The following is a 21,445-nucleotide window of genomic DNA, read 5'->3' on the forward strand; positions in this document are numbered from 1 at the left end:
AGTCGAAGGCGAATCCCGTGTTTCGATATTTCCCTTGGCAACTGAGACAAAGCATAGCTCTTGCCTCATCTGGTGTAAGATGATTGTCGATTCCCAGTAAATCGGTACGGCCATTACCATCAGCCTCGTCCTTGTGAATTTCCTGAACAATCTGATAATCATAGGGGAAGAACCATCTTTGCACACTGCAAACAAATGTAAACGTGTCAAGAAAAAATAAACCAAATATTTCAAAAGATTCATATATAGTGCTTGAGAAAATAAGGGAAACAAGCTTAAGGGGGATGAAAGTGTGTCTATGATATTAGGTTGATTCGGCTTCGGCAGTTTCACACAGACAGCTTGAAACTGGGGAATACACGGCTTCGTTCGGAAATAACAAAACAGACATTATGATTCTCATGCATCAAATATTTAAACTTTTATTTATTTCTCATTCTTACCCCAAATAAGGAATCTCCTAGAAGCGCAGCAACAGGAACAAGAAGAAGAGTGACGTAGAAGTAGAATGTACTCATTAAGACATATATGACCCCAAAGATATTCTCCTGCAGTAGCAAACAGTGTCATTAAGTTGCATGCCCCAATTGAAATGGAGGGAGAAAGATGAAACATGATTATCGAATTACCTGTCGATCATATGAAGTCATAATACCAATATAAGAAAATAAACACGAACCACGCCAGAATGCTTCCTCCAACACTAATGTAATGCCATCTTGTGATTGAATTACAGATCATAAGAAGGCGCAAATTGACAGTTACAACAACACAAGTGAAGGCCATTGTGCTGACATCCCACAGACCAAACATTTTACCGGATGAACCTTGACTTGTTGAACTGGAATCCGTCACAAAGTAGTAGAAAACTAGAGATTGATAGACGGCGAAGAAGGCCCATTGCAACAACTCTCCACTTGAAAAATATATTTTTATTCCCTCCTTGTATAACTCAGGGTACCTCTTTGAAAGGGATGAACTGACATCCTGGATGAAACGAAGTCTTGCAAAAAATCAAGCATAACAGGCAGAAACAAAACTGTCCGAAATAAATGGAAAAATTGCAGTACCTTATCAAAAGGCCAACAATAATCACTGGCAGTGCGGTGAATATAACATATACAACGACTGGAACCAATCATCATAGAATCTTTGACCAGAAAATCCAGTATTAAAGGTGAACCAAAATTGAGTCAAAGTGAACGTAAGATTCTTGTAAAAGAAATAAGTTACGACCTGCAAAAGTTGGCATGAATATCACCAAGCAAGTTTTAAAATGCTTCGAAGGGAAGAGATGACTCAAACCTAGCATGAAACAAAGATAATGCCAACACTCATACATATCGACAAGAAAAAATGTTAAATGTTTCTGAAAAGGAAGTCAAACCTTGCATAATCTATATAAGACCAACGCCCATGAACAAGTAGCAAATCTTTAAGAAAGCGAAACTGAGCAATCGCAAAATCACTGGCCATAACCGCTTGCATCCCCTCAAGCCCACTAATTCCAACACCAATATGAGCAGCTTGAATCATGCTAACATCATTGGCACCATCACCAATACTAAGTGTAATTTTACGTGCCCTTTTTTCACTAGACTTGTTACCTGCAAATAGAAAAGCAAATTTTGAGATGCTTTCAAAACTCCAAAAGTTAAATCACCTTTCCTCTCTCCTTCAAATAGTTCGAAATAAATATAATACACTTTTGCATTTAGGAAAAAGCACCAAACTTTCGCAAAAAGTTTTGTATGAACATCAGCACTCAAAGAAAGCTCTCTTATCAAAAAAAGCTCATTAAAATGATCCAGATAGTCAAGAAAAAAATAGGTTTAGGCCAGAGTTGCTCAAACCATCAAACTGTTAATTTGATAAAGTTTGAAAAATGCAAGTAATCATGCAAATCCTGCAGATCTATCAACATTGCAAAACTTTGTTCAAAATATAGACCACATGAAATCTAGTAATTTTATCCAATGTTTCCTACAGAAAAATGTCATGGTATCCGCACATTGTCATCAATTTACAGAATTGACCTTTATCCATACATGCTAACAATACTGAAAGCTGAATTAACGGTGTTTTAGTTCAGTTATCATCAGAACCTACCTGTGCTTTCTGAAGAGGGGAGACTCGGCAGCAAACAACCGAAGAACAATTCAGGCTCAAATTGAGAAGCATATCCGTAAACTTGGATCTAAAGGCATACATCAGACACTTTCCATCTATAATGAGTGCTAATTTTGGTCCAGAGACTGTATTAAATATTGCTGTGCCTCATCAAGACACTTCTTCAGTTGTCTTTTAACTTCTCCTTCATAAAGCGTGCAATTTCAACTTGGCCCCCTGATAAATAAAGAAGAATCATGAATATATTGCATAGTTTGTATTATAATAAATCCTAAACTAAAAACATCTACACAATACTAAATGATTACCCTTTCTTCGACTTCTCTAATGGCATGTTTCAGAGCTGATGGTGAATTGTTTCATATCATGTTAGTAAATTGCATGCTGCATGTATTAAAACAAAAGTGAAATGAATTGTCAACCATACGAGGAATGAACACGTGATTCCAAGGAAATTAACGTCAAAAGAATATCCAATTAAACGCTTGCCATAAGCTATTTATTGCAGTTTCCATCTTGTCCCCAGTTAGCACCCAAATCTTAATTCCAGCTCTAGAAAGAGTCTCAATGCAATCAGGCACTCCTTCTTGAAGCTTGTCTTCTATCGCAGTAGCACCAATTAAAATGAGATCCTTCTCTATGAGTTCAGCCACCTGAGCATAAGTTTTAAACATGTGCACGAATAATCTCAAAGTTTCACCATGTAAGAAACAGTGAAGTGATCTGCTTATAGACTAAACTTTTTAACTATTTTTTCTACTTCAGAAACTACATTATTAGAGGATGTTCATAAACAGCCTTCCCAACGAAGGCCAGGTCAAGATTACATTGTAAGGGATGTAAATAAACAAAAAGGTATTGCAAAATTTAAAACCAAGCAAGCTAGGATAAACTGAATAGATATTCTATTCAACATCGCATAGAAAGCATTTTTTTACAACTGATCCACTTTATTACCAAAAGCAATTACACTCCAATTACTCCCCCACCCTGAACATTAACCACAAAAAAGGGGGGATAGGGAAGTAGTGCAATGGCAACATGGATAAACATACCTCATCCAACTTCTTTTCACGATCTCGAGATGACTTGGCTTGAATGAATTTCTCATTCCAGCTCTCATAAATGTCTGGAGCTAGAACTTTATAGGCCAGACAAAGGGTCCGTAATCCAGCAGAGCCAAACTGCTCCAAGGTTCCCTAGTCACTTTCTTTAAGTCATTACTTCCACCCACCAATCTCTCATAAATAACAGTATCAGCTCCCTGTGAAAAGAATGGTTCTAGCCCAGTGTCATTCCTTTCTTTTCCTCTTTGGCCAGGAAGAGAAAACATTCTTATTACTCATTATTTAAGAAGTTCAGGAAGACTAATTACCTTACAGTATAGTACCAGCCTTCCATCTGGATGACGACATACAACAGATTGGCGCTTCCTTGTACTATTTAATGAAAAAAAAATTAGTAGAAAGTGCCACAACAAAGAACTCATACAAAAAGACAGGAGTGAAAGATGCATCCAAACCTATTGAACTCGAGAAAATTTAAAATCTCATAAGAAACATCTTGGATTTTACCCATCCTCTCCACATGAGATTCACGAACATATATCATTGTAGGTGTACGCCTGCAGGAAAAAAAAAAGCCTCAAATCAAGCTGCACAGCTATGTAGCAACAGTAACCTCCCCAACTAACTTGCACCAAAAACAGAAACAGCAGCAATAATGAAAAGAAAATTGGTTCAAAATTTTTCATAGAATAAGCCAAAATGCTTTGCAGCCAAAAAAAAACTAGAATTAAATTAAACTGTTTCTAAGAATTCTCATTAAAAATACACTTCTGAATGTGACGAGCCCCTAAGCCCTAACCTGTAAAAGAAGAAGCCAAAATGCTTTGCAGCCAAAACCAAAGCAGCCTCATCTGGAGATGCAGCTTGATATTTGATTTCTCGGGGGACTCGTCACCTTCAGGAAGTACGGTATGACATATGGCAAGGCATCTAAAAAATTCCTGCAAGAGGAAACAAAACTGAAAATACCATATATTACCATAAATGTTTCACATTAATGGTAGAAAGACGATACTAAAAATACCTTGCAAGCATCAGGATTAGACTCATTTCCCAAGCACCTCGCATGAGCCTCACATCATCAAAATTGAAACCCTTTTCCCGCACGGGATTGGTTGATGTTTGCACCTAAAAGATGTTATGAGAACAAGAACATCAGTCCCTTGCAACATAGCTAACTTACCTAAGAAAAAACTATCATTTCTTCATCAAGAGATATAAAAGACAATACCTCTTGGACCTTTATGCCTTTTCGTTCTGCAACGCCCCTCTCAATTTCGGTCATACTGTTCCATAGATTTCACCTCCAATTGGTGCACTTGAAGAACTCCATTAAATTTCTTGTCAAAGTTCCAGTTTTATCAGAGAAATGTATTCTACCTAATCATACAAACCAATTTAAAATGATTTAGAACTAGACAGGAGGGGGGGGGGGGGAGGGGGGGAGGGGCAATTGACTGCATCTAATGAAGTCAGTAAAAGTTGCATCTGCTTACCTGTCCAAGTTCCTCATTCAAATTAGATGTTCTAGCCAAGCAGGGGTGTCGGTTTCAGCATGATACATATTTAAATCCTTGTTGATAAATTGAGTGGACTGAATAAACTTGACCATCTATTAATTGCATATGAAATCCACTAACATCATTTTTTGTGCATTGATAAAGCGAGAACAAATAACAAAAGGAAAAAAGAAAGGCAAACCTCAATAGAAAATATAGAGATATAGGGATAATTGTCGAGTATAAAGTGAGTAGGGTCAACATGGTCAAAAGAACAACCTGTAAAACCGGCAAAGAGGATTGATTAAGTTAAAGTTTCATGTGTGTAGTGGGGGGTGCATGGGTATGTGAAAGACAGACCCAGAACCATCAAACATATATTACCAGAAATCTTCCGTTAGGGTTGAATTGATCTTCCACACTTTTAGCAAGACCTAAGAAGAAGTACTTTCGGTTAATGAATGCACCGCTGCAAAATTTCAAGAAGAGAATATCATTATCAATCACAGAACAATTTGAAAAAATCCCAGAACCTTTAACGTCAAGTATTGTAAGTGCAGACTCTATTTCACACACTGCCTATTGCTCCGATCAGACACATAGTGAAAAGTGTACCAAAGAGAGTCAGTATAAGTTTGTCAAGTTTCCTCTCTAATGTACTTCTTTTTGAAGGAACATTCATGGAATTCATCATAACCTGCAAACGCATCCCAAATTCCCACGAAAGGACATCACTAGCAGAACAGAACAAGAATACTAAGTGAAAAAAAAAGTAACACTTTTGCCTGGATAAACATAAACATAAACTTCTAAGCTCAGTCATCTACAAAATGATAATACAGATGCAAGTGTCAATGGATGAAATTATTTGAATACAACAGAAAATATTTTTTGTATGTAAATGTAGATTGTAGATAGGATTTATGTTACTGTAGGACTCTCTCCTTTTTCTGTAACCAAGTTAAGAAATAGAAAACAGAATTCTATTTCTCCAAAACTACATGGTATCAGCTTGGGCAAGTTCCTAAAAAACTTCAAGATGGCTGTCAATTCTTCGGAAGTAAATGTTCATACACATTTCCGGTAATGCAAAAAACCCAATATGTAACTTGTTTCAGCATAGTGCATATAAGAGACGGTATAAAACTTAGAAGACAACCTTGTTTCATGACCAGTAAAAATACAACCCCAACTATGAACTCAGTGTTCTTCAGACTGCAACCCTGAAATCAATTGTAAAAAACTCAACCAGTTAAGTTCATCAGTGGAGAAAGAACATCAAATACAAGATTGCCGAAAAAGTCTACAAAGAACTGATGATGGAAGGATGAAAATCAGAATATACCCTCAGTAAAATCTGATTTGGAGAAAGAGGCAATGTTTGATTGTCTATAACAAGATTGCCGGTGAAAGTGTACAAAGAGTTGTTTGGTTGCTCACACTGCACTTCGCCTGAAAGTTAACAAAAGAGTACTGGTATTTATAATATCAACTTTAACCTTACTAAATATTTTAGTCGCTGGTAATACAAAAGCAAATAGCATCAAAAACCTGTGACAGTGTTAAGACACAGAATCAAGGAAATCACTCAACAAACATTTAGTTTTTATGGTTAATAATGCAGCCTGGAATTCTGAAATAATTAAAAGACTTAACCTTTGAATTCACAAGCCTTTTCAGGAGTGATATGATCCCAAGTCCTTTCTAGCGCCTTCCGGATTTTTAGATTTGTTTCCCCATCCAAATTTGCAGTCTGAAATTAGAAGGCTAGAGATTGTTTATTTTAAGTAAGGCGCCCGACAATAAATAGCATAAGAAGGGCACTCAATCTCATAAATAGAATAAAAGGTAGAGAAAAATACTCCAAATAGGATCCCGAACAGGTTATTACCTCAATGTAGCAAACACCATCAGCATTTGTACTAGCAAGTAAAAGCATATCTGCAGGAAAAAATCCATCTTGCTTAACTGCAACAAGGCAAGATAGACAATAACAGGAAGAATAAAAAGAGTAATAAGAATTCAGCATTAAATCCAAATATAAAAAAAAGCTCAAGCTGACCCTTCCAGAGCCTTAAGCCTGGGCACCCCAAACCTATCAAAACAAAAATAAATGAGAAAATGAAGTCGAGATCAGCCCAAGACAGAGGGGAAAGTATGACTAATATGAAATGTAGCCACTCCCCAGTCTTCAATGCCTCTTTACAAGAGAAACTAAAGCACCAGACTTAGAGGAACCACATTTGTTACCGGATGCACAGGACTGCATTGACCAAGAGGGAATGTTAATTACATAACAGATCAGTCTTACAAGTCATTATTACCAAGAAAAAAATCACAGCAGAAGAAAGAGGAAGGGGTCAAAAGGAGATGTTTTACATGATGGAGAATAGACATCAAGTAAATGCAACTAATGAGCACAAGGAAAGGTAGAAGAATAATACGGATAATGCATAATAATATCTGAAAGATTGATTAGCAATTTAAAAGCAGCTGATTGGGCTCCTAATGAAAACTATCTTTTTAAAAAAAAAGTATAATAGAACTTCATAGAAACAATGTGAATGAGGAACATATTAACTTTTTTGTAAATGGAAGCAATGCCAAAGTTCCATTGGAATGTTATAACTTTTAAGTAAAGGAAACATGAGATAAGCAGGACATTAAAAATAAAATGACAATATTGATACCCATGTCCTTCTGTATGGATAACACTCTCAGTGTCAACAACTATTTAAAAAGAATGGAGTGCATTAGACCAATGAAAATTAAAAGTCTTTCACTCAAAGATGAAGATTATTAGATCTGAGACAAATAAGCTATCATGTTCAAGAAGGAATTCAATTAAGCCACACCACAGAACTTACTTCAAGTGAAGTCAGGTAATGAGAAAGTTGAACAAATTAATGTAATAATTCCAGCACCACGAAAAATTCTTTGTAATCACCAAAGGCAACAAAACTCAACTATATGGTAGGAAAACTTACCTATATGGAGTTGCAGATAGAATAGATACCGTTAAAAAGTATAAGTTAGCAACCCGCCTGAACTGTAAGAGTAAAACAGAACTTTGTCAGGAAGTAGCCAGAATGGAGGAGCTCCCACACTAACCAAATCCACCCAACACTAACCAAATCCACATGAGTGAATTAAGTTAGATTTCTAACTCATATTCCAAACCCAAAAACCAATTGTTGGTACAGTGAGGTAGTAACTTATTACAATAATGGTCAGGGTGGCAGTTTAAAGTATCAAACCAGTACATGGAGTAATTCTTGGAATTAAACATGGTACGGTTTCCTTTTAAACAATGTAATAACAAATATAACCGTTCCACTTGTATTCCTTAAAAAGATAGTTTAGCACATCAAGCATGAAATCAAAAAAGTTTAGCCACTTTAAGTGTTTAACTCTTAAGAGGAAAAATAATCAATATACTAAAAGCAATGATTAAAATTTTCTGGAGTTATAAATAGATATACACCCTCCCTAGAAAAGAATGAAGGTTTTAGAATTTGATACGGAAAAGGTGAATCTTTGATGTAACATGGAAGGTGGTAACAAAAATAACATGGAAGTGGTAACAAAAATATTTAATTTACAACTCTAAAAGAAAGGTGTAAAATTAACTTCTTCACAAAAACCAATGATTAGCAAAGAATAGATACAATACCTCCACTGTGTTCCCAAACCATGCCTGTTCTGGTATGGAAAAGAACAACCATATCCATGGAGTAAATTCATACAAGTTATCCATCTATTTGATTAGCTTTCTAGAAAAATGGAAGGTGGTAACAAAAATATTTAATTTACAACTCTAAAAGAAAAGGTGTAAAATTAACTTCTTCACAAAAACCAATGATTTAGCAAAGAATAGATACAATACCTCCACTGTGTTCCCAAACCATGCCTGTTCTGGTATGGAAAAGAACAACCATATCCATGGAGTAAATTCATACAAGTTATACCATCTATTTGATTAGCTTTCTAGAAAACCAATAACTATCACATGAAGACCAAAAAATAATCACCCATATAATCATTAATTTAATAACAATTGAAGAAAATAATTTTATTGAAAATCCCTTTTTGAGGTTCTGTTTTAGGTATTTAACAGTTAATCTTGATTCCACTCATCATACTTACCACGTAGCCATGGTCAAGGTTATTGTTAAAACCATAAGTAGCCATCCCTAAAAGGTGTTCATAATAAATTTGCCCATTTCACTGCTAGAGAACTCTAATAAACTTACCTGTTCATAAAGCCCCTTTGGTAGAAAAGTAAAAAAGTTGTACTTGGTAGTTGAAATGGAATTCCCCTAAAACAATAGATACCTCGTTAATGAGAATCGCATCCAACTTATCAGAATCAGATGCAAGCAACAAAGTATGAATACAAACAAACTTCTGGAGAAAAAATCTTATAAATGACGCAAATTTAGTCACAATCCCATTTATACAAAACATAATGTGTACATATAAGCATATGAAATAAGCATCAAGCACTTCTTTTTAAGTGCATATATTAATGATAAATAAGCTTTATATTCGATTCATGCATATAATTACTTGAACTTTCCAAATATTTATAGCTTGCCACTGCTCCATACGGGCACAGAACATTAACTCACACTTGAAACATGAAAGCAGAGAAATAGCAAAAGATCAGTCCATGGGCATATCATATGTAGAATCTCATAACCTGAGGTAATTTATAAAGCTGACCAAACCAACGGAATTAACTTGTCGAACTGAAAAAATCCAAAACTGACATAAGTCAGTTCGGTTGTTAATCGAATATATTATATTTAAATTATTGTTTATCATATTAATATATAATATAATAAATAAATGATATCATATATAACTAAAAAATATCATAAATGTATTTAATTTATATTATAAATTTAAAAACAAAAAAAGGTGGGTTAGTCCAGTCTATTTGGTTAACAAATTAAAAACCAATAACCAATGGAACTAATCAGATAAACCATTTTCAAAACCGACTAAACCAGAGTAGCTTAACCAAATTTGATCGGTTAAATCAGTTTAAACCAATTAATGTTCAATCCCAATAGGACAAGGATTATAGTTCTGTGGCATCAAGCAACAAATGCATATTTCAGAATACATCTCCTTGTTAGATATACATAGATTTTATCTTCATAGGGCAGATTGCTTTTTGGCCTTGAAAAAAATGTTTATACACACGTCGTGTGTGACATGCAAACATTACCAGAAAATAGAGAAGGTTAAGAGAGATTCCATTCCATCAACTTTTAACAATAATTGAAACATTAGTCTAAAGTTTTCTATCCGGAAGATCACTACATTCTCTTTTTTTTATAGGAATGAAATGCCTCGTTAAAAACCCCCTTCTTAAATTAAAGGCCTTGAAGAAGGTCGTTAATCATAGGAAGGAGGAAAAGAGTGCCTTAGAACTTTTATTAATATTGAACATTACATAAAAGTTAAAAATAGCACTAAATTGCTTGACATAAGACTTAACACTCCTCCTTCCAACATAAAAACCTACACACTTGGTGAAGAAAACCACAAATAGCCCTTACAATCAACCTTCCCTTTCTTTGCTAAGCTATCTGCCTCTCGTTACACTCCCTTGGAATCCACCTTACTGAATGAACCTTTCCACAGATAAGACTTGAAATCTGATAAACAATAGACGAGAAAAAATAGGTGCCAGAGTCGGGGACTGAATCCATTCCACTGCAGACGAGCAATCACTTTCAACGATCAACCTACCAACTGAAGCCCACCGAGAATACAGAAAAATATCCATGCCTCTTTTTATAGCTTTTAATTCAGCAAGTGGGGGTATTGCTTGACCAATACTCTCTGAGAAAGTCAAAAGACTGCAACCATTCCAATCTCTTAATAAGCCTCCTATACCTGCACCCGAATCGTTCTGCCTAACAGCTCCATCGACATTCATCTTTAAAAAGTCTACTGGGGGGGTAACCACCGAAAGACAATACGATCTTTAACATTACAAGATGAAACACCATCTGCAAGAGATGGATTACCAATCAGCACATCCTCTTGTATATTAATACCCGGAAATTTGGCATGGAACCATTTAGCAAGCCTGAATCTAACAATGAAGAACAGTGACACTCTATCTAAAAGAATTCCTTCGAACACCATTGCGTTCCTATGTTTCCATATAGACCAAAAAATGACTCCCGGAATAAACTTCCAAATCTTAGATTTCTCCCTCAACTCACCCCAAGAACACAGAATAGAAGGAGAATCTTGTGGTAGAACCATAGCAATTCCCCAAAAACTAGCTACTTTATTCCATAATTCCCAAACAACATTACAAGTGATGAATAGATGCTGCACAGATTCCTCCTGTTTCTTACAAAATGGACACAAATATCATCCCCTAGGGGTAGACCTCTCTTAACCAACTCAACTTTGACTGCTACTTTCTGGTGAGCAAGCTGCCAAAGGAAAGCTTCCACCCGAGGTGGTGCAAAGCCCAACCAAACCCCTTTTGTCCACACAGCAGTGCCCCCAGACATATTACCAAGAGTGCTTCTACAAGATTTAATTGAGAACAATCCATCTCCACTAGCTGTCCACGATAAAAAATCATCCACAATTTCTGAAAGTTGAATATCATTCAACTTAGACATCAACTCCAACCATTGGTCCAATTCCCAATCGCACAAATTTCTCCTAGTCTGGACATTCCACACCCAACCACTCGATTCGAAGCTACCAAACTCCTCAACTTTCTCCTCTTTATTAGGAGAGAGCACAAAAATTCTTGGAAAAAAGAATTTCAAAGAACACTCATCTGCCCAAACGTCATTCCAAAAAGAAATAGACTTGCCATTTCCTACTTTCAATTTCGAATTTGACCTGAGACAATCTCCTACCGAATCATTCTTCAAATAGTTATTAGCTATTCCTCTCAAAATCCAAGATGATTGAGGATGAGATACCTCCCTAATAGACATTGAACTGCGGCTGACCTTATGTTTGCTGCACAACACGCCTTTCCAAAGGGAATTTTTGTCATTGGCAAATTTCCACACCCACTTGCCTAGTAGAGCCCGATTAGTGAGGTTCAAATCAAGAACACCCAATCCACCACAATTTAATGGTCTGCAGACCAAACTCCAGTTCACCCAGTGAATTCTCCTCTTTTCCTCTTTATCACCCCATAGGAAATTGGCCATTAACGAGTTTAACTTCTTACCAATTTTGCATGGCATTTTAAACAAAGATAAGAAAAAAATTGGTAAGGAGGATAACACCGACTTCAATAAAACTGTCCTACAGGCCAATGACAGACATGAAGCTTTCCACCCAGCAAGTTTGGCACTAAAGTTCCTAAAAACTGGATCCCATAGAGCCTCTGAATTCTTCTTGGCACCTAGGGGAAGGCCCAAATATTCTGTTGGAAAGGAACCTACTGAACAACCCACTTGTGATGCCCAGTCTGTTAATTCATCTTCCTCCATGTTAATTCCAAAAAGCTTACTCTTAACCAAATTTAAATGCAGACCTACCATGATACTAAATATCCTCAACACTCTTTTAACGTTCTTGAGCTGAGTAATCGAAGCTTGGCAAAAAATGATTAAATCGTCGGCGAACTGAAGATGAGACAACTTAGTAGTATTATCAGTTTTCCCTATTACGAACCCCTGGAACAGACCCTTGTCCACTGCTTTGGAAAGCATCAAATGAAGCAACTCGCCCACAATGTTAAACAATAATGGAGAGAGACTACAACCTTGTCGTAAACCTTTGGCCATAGGAAACTCATCCAAAGGAGACCCATTCACCAGAATTGAAATCGACGCTGTTGAAAGACATTGAGAAATCCACGAAGACCATCTGTTACCAAAACCCGTCTCTGTCATCGCTCTAAATAAAATAGACCATTCCACAGAATCGTAGGCTCTACGGAAGTTAACTTTTAGTACAACCCCTCGCAACCCTTGTTTTCTCCAATAATCAATTCCCTCATTCGCAGTGAAGGCACAATCCAACAGTTGTCTCCTCGGTATAAAGGCGAATTGAGATTGACTAATAATGTCTCCTACACAGCAGCTCAGTCTCTTAGATAACACTTTAGAGAGAATCTTGTAAAGACTACCCACAAGACTAATTGGTCTAAAGTCCTCCACACTATCCGAATTAAGTTTCTTTGGAATGAGTGTAATAAACGCATGGTTAACCCATGTTCCCAGACCCTGCCCATATAAAAATCCTGAAAAAATCTCAAAACATGCTCCTTCAAAGTCGGCCAGCATTTCTTGAAGAAGCCCATGGTGAAGCCATCCGGCCCTGGAGCTTTAGAGCTGTCTGAATAGGTTATCGCTTGCCAAATTTCCTGTTCAGAGAACTGATCCTCAAGTTTTGTGGATTGGCTTTCTGTAAGCTTAGCGAAATCCAGAGATAAAACGTCCACTTCCATAGTAGACTTGTAGCTGTAGGCATTCTTAAAGTAGTTCGCGATATGTGACTTTATCAAATGCGGATCTGAAACAACAGAGCCATTGATCTTCAAACTTGTAATTTCGTTTCTTTTGCTCCTGTTTAACGCAGACAGGTGAAAGAATCTTGTATTTCTATCCCCATCCTTTATCCATTTTGTCCTTGACTTCTGAAACCAAATGCTTTCTTCAACCCTATACAGCCTTCAGAGATTCGTTCTGAACTGAGACAACTGATCCCACTCCTGCTGGGAGAGAACATCGTCTTGTGCCTTAAATTCAATATCATGGATCTTCAATTCCAAATCTGAAATAGACTCAGAATCCCATGAAACTTACTGCCAGACCAGTTTCTTATTGATTTTTTGTCCCTTGTAAAAAACTGAAGAAGCCCTTCTCTTCTTACTCCCCCTCCAATTTTCCAAGGACGATTGAACCAACTCCTCAAAACCTTTCTCCTCTAAAAGATAATTAAAAAATCTGAACGGTTTAGGACCCCAATCCACTGATTTTTCCTCCAATGAGACAGGATTATGATCAGATAAAGACCTAGGTAATAAGTTTTGCACAACATTCGGAAAACATAATAGAAAATTCCCAGATATAAGAAACCTGTCGAGTCTGACCCAAGTAGAAGTTTCTCTGTTGTTACACCATGTAAACCTTCCCCCTATCATAGGTAGATCAATTAAGTTTGATTGATTCAGGAAATTTCTCATGATATCAATAGATAGCCAATTTTGAGACCTTCCCAATTTCTCATTCGGATCAAGGTACACATTGAAATCACCCCCAATACAGACTGACCTGGTTTGAGCAGCAACAAAATCCTTTAACTCCCTGAAAAATTATGCCTTTTCTGAATCAACGGAAGGACCATACACATTTATGATCACACACTCTGCACTTGAGTTCTTAAACTTCCCAAAAATTGCAATGAATCTGCCGTTAAGATGGCAGTTTGATACTTCAAATACGTTATCATTCCACAAGACTATTAATCCACCTGCTGACCCCACAGCTGGAACAAAATTTCCACCATTAAGTATACAACCTCCTAACCTTCTCCTAAGAGCCTGAGAGCAGTTTTCCAGCTTTGTTTCTTGAATGAGAAGGATGCACGGTTTAAACTTCTTAACCATATTTGATATAGCTCTAGATTTCTCTTTTTTTCCCAAACCCCTTACGTTCCATGAAATAATCTTCATCTGCGTCATAAAGACTAATCTAAAACCAAACCTCAAGGTATAAGAACTATCGATAGACTAAACCCCCGGGTCCAGCCCCTCCCTGTTTTCCACCAAATTCTCCTCAAAATTTATGATTTTTTCCAAGAATGCTCTTCTTCCCTTCTTTGAATGAGATCCCCAATATTTTGCTAACCTCCCAAGTAGCCAAAGCATCTTCCAAAAATACCGAGAAATTTGGAGAAGACAAAGAATGAAGACTGACCCTATCCAGAGCTTCCTTGATCAGAAGCCTTCTTTTTCTTCTTTTTCTTCTAGCCTCAAACCTAGCCCCTGAATCAGATTGACCAACTGATGAAACATCATTTATCCTCCGGGGAGACTGTAAGTGATCTCCAACCTCCTCCTCCCCCATTTGTCTTTCCTCCAAGATAACAGGACAAGACTGATTGCTCAGCAGAGGGCTGATTAGAGAACTGTTATGATCTTGCGACTCCAAAGATTGTAAAACTCCTTCACTGCTCGTATTGAACCACACCTTTCTATCTTTAGATCTTCTATACACTCTAGAAGTAGAACCTCTATTCCACCCTCCCAACGATGTATTACTGAAATACAAGCTTTTAGATAAATGGTCTAAAGGACACCACCTCCTTAGACCCTTTGCAAAAGACTTCTTATTAAGTCCTAACCCCTGGTGAGTACTCAAAATAACTGGCCTTATTTCCTTTTCCACCTCTTTTGCATCCGCACTGCATACTTCCTTATCCCTGACAATAGCTTCCTCTGACCTTTCCTCAATTGTATTATTTGAAAGCCCTCTATCTGAGGACCCAACAGGCAACGAATTAGAGTTTAAGTCTGCCGAGACAGTAGCCAAAATCTGTAATTTTGGTTCCGAACCAGATTGTTGCTGCTCTCCTTCCATTTCAACACGGGGCTCCAAACGGTTACCATAACCCAGTTTTAATAAATTAACAGCAGGCCCAGATGGCGAAATTTTATAATTATTTGTATTGGGCTCACTCAAGTACTCTTGTTGGGCTTCATCAACTTCATTAATATAATCATTCCTTAGCCCAAGACCCCTGTAATCTTCTTTGAAATTCAAATCTTCTTCAGAAAAATCTGACACCTTAGCACCACTAAGTTGACCTTCTCCTTCCTGCGGCATTAATTGCTTACTTCCACTGCTTGTACGGGTTTCCCCTACCAACCATCTGTCTACTGAATCCCTAGAGTCCTGGGGTAGCAATTGTGGGCTACCTATTCCGCCTGAACTCCGTACTTCTTTTTCCTTTGATGGAGTTTCGTCTCTAGACTCTCCATCTCCGGCCACTGTAAGAATTTCTGCAGAAAAACTTTCCTGTTTTGAATTGACCGAACCCACACTAATTTTTACCTTGTATGATCTCCCATATGAGCCCAATGTGACAGTATCCTGTACATTATAAGGACTGGCCAGCCTCAACAAAGCTCTTACCACCGCCGAATCCTCTCCTCTGATCGTGGATTCATGGAACTCACCAGTTTCCCCCACCTTGAGAAGAGCTTTTCCAAAAAAAATACATTACAACATAGTAAGGGGGTTCCAACCAACTCTACCGAACAGAATGCCATCGAAACTCCATCTATACTCATAAGTGGATCAAGCCAATCAAACCAAAAGAACACTTCCTCTCTTCTGCTCAACCACACCTCCTCGAACTCTTCCTTCGAACCAAAGATTAAAATGCAAGAATTCCAAGTATATCCCCATTTAACTCCCTTAACCTTGATCCCTTCACTAGCCAGCCCCTTCACTACTATCTCTAGATCCAAGTGGGATTTGATGATCCCAGTTAATGATCTTTTCACCCAATCATATTCGTCTGAGGGGATATGCATTTCCCACAAATTCCTCATTCCTACTTCCTTAACTATATGACCCTCCCGAATCTCTTTTGCCGCCGGACCTTCCCTCCTTCCGTCCAAAGATGCTAACGCATCCTTGTAAGATCTCTCATCTCTCAGTCGGCTGTATGACTCTGATCCAGCTCTTCTACTCCGAGACACATCCTTATTCCACTTATCTACTTCCCTTCTGCCATTGCTTCTAACAGCCTGCCTGAGTCTCTACTTCTGGTACTTGGCAACTCCTACCGAGATCTTCTTGCCATCTATCCAAATACCATTAACATTTGCTAACGCCTTTATCAATCCCTCCTCCTTTGCAAACTGGACGAAAGCGAACGTGTAATTTCTATAATTCAGCTTGTTAAGATTGTTCGGGATGTAAACACGTACAACACTCCCCTGTTGTTGAAAAATTTCCTTAAGTGTTTTCCAAGTTACCCTCTTACTCAGGTTATCCACGAAAACCGTCCAATCTTCGCCGGAAGGCTGACCAACTGAAAACCTCCCTCTCTCTTCCGCTTTCTCTCTGACACGCATTATTAGGACCTGACAGAGAAATTGACTGAGCAGCTTGATCACTACATTCTCTAAAACTTAAAGAGTCTGTGGCTCTGAGTCAGTACTTCACTTTCTAAGATTTCTAAAAAATAACAACTCTCCTAATATATTTATAAAAAAGATGAAGATATTAAGCTCCAAATCAGGCGTTTAAGATTATCTAAAATATGACATCAACATAATAAAATCATTTAGGTAATGTTCTTCAATTTTTTTCAGTTCAGTTAATGCGTGGATTCAGTATAGTAAGATTCTTCTTTTCACGAATTTACATTTCCATCACATTAGCATTGCCCAGTGGAAGTTCTAAAATTACCGATCTAATATTAGCAGCAAAATCTCTGATTCCAAAGGATTCGGTCAAATTAACATTTCACAGAAAACTAAAAATAAAAGCGAGAAAACCACGCGACAACTAAAATTTAATTAAGCCAAGAAAATAGAAAAATTAATAAAAATCACTACAAGTCTAAATCATGCTTCTACTGAAGTACTGATGGTAGGATTAATTTAGTAAACATTTAAATAGATTCAAGTTCACACCAGCTCCTATTTTCCAGAAATCAAAACTCCAAACATGAATCGTACACTGAAAACAGTATAAAACACCACAAATTAGAGTATAAATTAGATTAATACCCTGTATCGATGGGCGAAATTGGCGTCGCGGTCATTGCAGTAGATGGTGCGGTAAGTTGGCGCCTGAGGTTGAACCCGACCCAGCGTGACAGTTCGAGACGGCGCATGTTGGCCAAAGCTCTCACTACGAACTTGTTGCGATCTCATCGATGACCTAATGTTTTCCCATCTACTCATCTTCCTTCGTTTCTTTCAGAGATCCAAACAAAAAAAAGCAAACCGACACACGTAGATTCAGAAATGGAATCTCGATTGCTTTTTTCTATGGCTAGCTGCTTCTCGAATCGATGGAGCTCGATTGAAGGCGAGAGGTACTCCTTTGCGACGATGAAACAGAGAGAGGGGCCTCTTCTTCAATTCAATTTTTTAGTTTATTTATTTTGCTTTGCCCTTCAGGTTTTTTTGACTTTGTATTTACTGTAGTATTTTCTTTACCCTTTCTTTGTTTGCTTGAACAATATTTTATTCCCCTTGAATTTGGTTTCTTTGAACAAGACTATACTCGAACCGCGTTATCCTTTCGCATATACGTTTCCGCGCGTGGTTGTTTCTCTTCGCGGCCAATAAAAAAGCGGGTTAGCTGGCTTTCCTAATTAGGGATATAAATGAGTTCGACTCGACTTAAAAATCCTGAAATGAAGTTTGATTTAATTCGAAAACTTACGAGTTTAAAATTTTTAAACTCGACTCGAACTCGAAATCTTAAACCGAAGCTCGTGAACAACTTGAAAAGGCTCGAAATGAAAATAAAATTCTTAAACTTAATTAGATTAAAGCCTCAAACTCGAACATAAACTTTAAATACATGAAAATCTTACTATATATTTTTTTTAAAAATCAACACATATATGTTAATATTATTAATAATTTATTTAAAAAAATAAAATTTTAATATATTATATTTTCGAGCTGCTCACGAGCTTTTCGAGTCGAGAATCAAGTAGCTCGTTTCGGCTCGTTAAGAATTCGAGTCGAGCTCGAGTCGAGTCCATTCGCTCCGAGTATTTATCAAACTTTAACCGAGTCGATCTCGATTAACTCGTGACCTATCTCGGCTCATTTACAGCCTTATTCCTAATTAATAAGTAAGGCGCGTGAGAGATGGCGTGGTAGGGGGCAAAGTTAAACCGGGAAGACTGCGTTCAAGCGCCATTGAGGACTTTTCCTTGAAAATGGAGGAGGTCGAACGACGTCGTTTGGTCAATATTTCGTGGACTGTCATACTTCCAATCGGCAAACGGCTATCTCGTCCGATAATTTAGGGTCATTCTTTCCAAATTTTTACAAATACTAGATTATAAAAAAGCTCGACTCAACATTTAAGCTCCGGTTATTCCGAACAAGTCAACTTTCTTGTGCAGCAACAACAATAATCAATCCCAGGAGATTCTGTTTTGTTCAGGTAATAGTACAGAGAAGGCGTGGCGTTGAGCCTAAACATGTGACATATGGAGTAAAACAACACATTGTCCAAAACGCAAGTATGATGTTTGAAGGCAATATAACTTGTAGCATTCTTTTCGAATGCAATGGCGTATCCATGCCCCGTTTCGAGCAAGGAAAAATATCGAGTCTCTCTGGTTCAACATGATGCGGTATACTTCTTCGGCTGAGACTTAAGGATGAAGCATTGCAAATTAATGCTCTTATTGCGTATTGACAAGGAGTTATCTATATTACGTTGTTGTTCTTTCGAAAGCGCCACCCATATGCAACCACTCGGGCGATGTGTCGCGACTGTATTCCCTTGTTGCTTGTGAACCAAATGCCATTCCAGAAGTATCAAAACTTTGATGACCATACTGAAACACCAAAAATAAAAATTAGATAGTTATGAAAGGTGGGGTTCTCTACAATTAATTTGGCGATTACCTAAGATTACTACATCGGAGAAAGATTATTCAAGAGGTAGATGCGTAGTAAGGGTGTAAATGCACAGCACCGGATTCGACCAACAGTTATTTTACAAACAAACAGGAACACGAACACAAAGTCTGTTCATTCAAGCTAGGTTCATTGGCAGTCATAGTGTCGATCCTTACAAAGGAAATCGTGCAATTCATTAAGAATTTCAGGAAAGGTGTGATCTTCTGTTCTTTTTTTTGGAGGGGGGGATACCAACTACAACAGAATGCTACATGAATCTAGATAAACACGGTACAAGTTTGATACAACTACGAGCACCAAAGCTTTAGAGGAACGAAAATACAACATAGAAAGCATACGCCTATACTAGCACAAAAATGGAATGTGATCAAAATTCGGGTCCCAAATTAATTCAAACAAAAGGGCTCAAGGACATACAGAATAAGTACTTACATCTTTAGGTTGAAATACGTCGATGGCGGCGTTCATTCTTGAATTGACTGCTTCAAGCTTCATTGACAGGAACTACAACACCATAAAATTTCCAGAACATGGAATCTGAGATAAGTAGCAGAGGAAAATTGCAAAATAAACACAGTAATACAAGAGCAGAAGGATCCACACCTCGACCTGATGTTGCAGTGATTGAATGTAATTAATTATCTCATCAAGGACAAGCGCTTTGCCAATAACCTGAGTCGAAAACAAAAAAACTCAGCAAGTGGCTTAAGATATGCCGTATCTCAACACGATGTTGTTATCGCATGCTATAGAAAGTCACAGACCATAGCAGGGACAGGTTCACAGCACACAAAGCACTAGTTTTTCTTATACATCAATATTGAACAAAATCGCAAACGGCCACCAGACGATAAACCGTTTAAGAATTCCAGGGTATACCTTACTGCAGCTAGGGACCAGATCCTGAAGAATTTTCATTCGTTCGCTGATCTTTTCTCTCCTTGCCTGCCCCAATAAAGTGATTCGGATCAAAGATACATATTCAGATTCCATGAATTTCGACCAAAATCCCAAAGCTAAACAATGATTGTAAACATTGTATGAGAATGAATTTTAGGCATATCCTGAAGCAAAATTACCCTTTCTGCTAGACTGTGACTATCGGTAGCTTGACCCCGTCTAGCTCGCACGTGGATGTAATCTTGTTTAGGCGGCTCCGGCGGCGGTTGTGCTTTTTGTTCCACCGGCTTGCCTGAACTGTGTTCTGCATCGGCTTTAGAATCTTGATTCTCGTCTGTTCCTACTGATGCTTTAAGTTTCTTCCCATCACAATCATTCTGCCCAAATCATTAACAAAATGTATCATATTAAATCAACAAACTTTCCCTATAATAATCAATCACCAGAAGTAAGGAAGAGCAAGAACCCAACGTTCAAACTTAAAGAACTACCAAAAAAAAACAAGCTAAATGTGAATCAAAATAAGTTCAATTCAGATCACGAAAATCCAATTGATTAAAGAGAAAAACAAGTCCACTGCCATTGCGAGTGAAAACAACAAACCTTAGCTGCCTTCTCCTCTTCCCCATCACGCCTTCTCCTCACACCACCTCCTCTGAGCTGCTGTTCCAAGCTAACTGGATCACAACCGGAAGCCTCCCGGTTCGGGCCAACGATATGACCCGACCCGGATCCAAACTTACCCATCCTTATCCCTGATTCACAACCTGGATACTGACAGATCTCCGCTAGATTGTACCCCCATCGCTCATCATAGCTCGTGGATCCATCACCATTAAACAAAACCCAAGCTCAAGCTTCACATAGAAAAAAAAACTTCAAATTTATGGGTTTACCATTCTTATAATGGAGGCAAACAGAAAAGTTTTCGACAGTGTGAGAGTGACGCTCTCCACGGACAGTGTCACAGTGGAGATTGTTGGTTGGTTTCACAGTTTCGTGTTCTGTTATCCTTCGAGTGAACCCTCTTGTTTTTCTAGTTTCTTCTCTCTGTCTTGTTTCGTCTTCTTCTTTCTGGTTTTACGAGAGAGGGGGACCTCGGGAGTTGCGAACTATCACTTCCAGTGAGGTTTAGTCGTATGGGTCAAGTAGGCTGTAAATGAATTGCACGTTTAACGAATCGTGCGGTGTAAAGTTTATTTATGTGT

The 21,445-nt window shown here is 37.8% G+C and overlaps 2 pseudogenes; both read right to left on the minus strand.

Annotated features, from left to right (window-relative positions):
* On the minus strand, positions 1–17,910 carry LOC120184708 (annotated as a pseudogene).
* An 838-nt stretch (positions 17,911–18,748) lies between these two features.
* LOC120184693 lies at positions 18,749–21,360 on the minus strand (annotated as a pseudogene).
* Positions 21,361–21,445: the final 85 nt, after the last annotated feature.

This window comes from Hibiscus syriacus, unplaced genomic scaffold, assembly GCF_006381635.1.
Source record: "Hibiscus syriacus cultivar Baekdansim isolate YM2019G1 unplaced genomic scaffold, ASM638163v2 tig00112926_pilon, whole genome shotgun sequence".
NCBI classification, from domain to species: Eukaryota; Viridiplantae; Streptophyta; class Magnoliopsida; order Malvales; family Malvaceae; genus Hibiscus; species Hibiscus syriacus.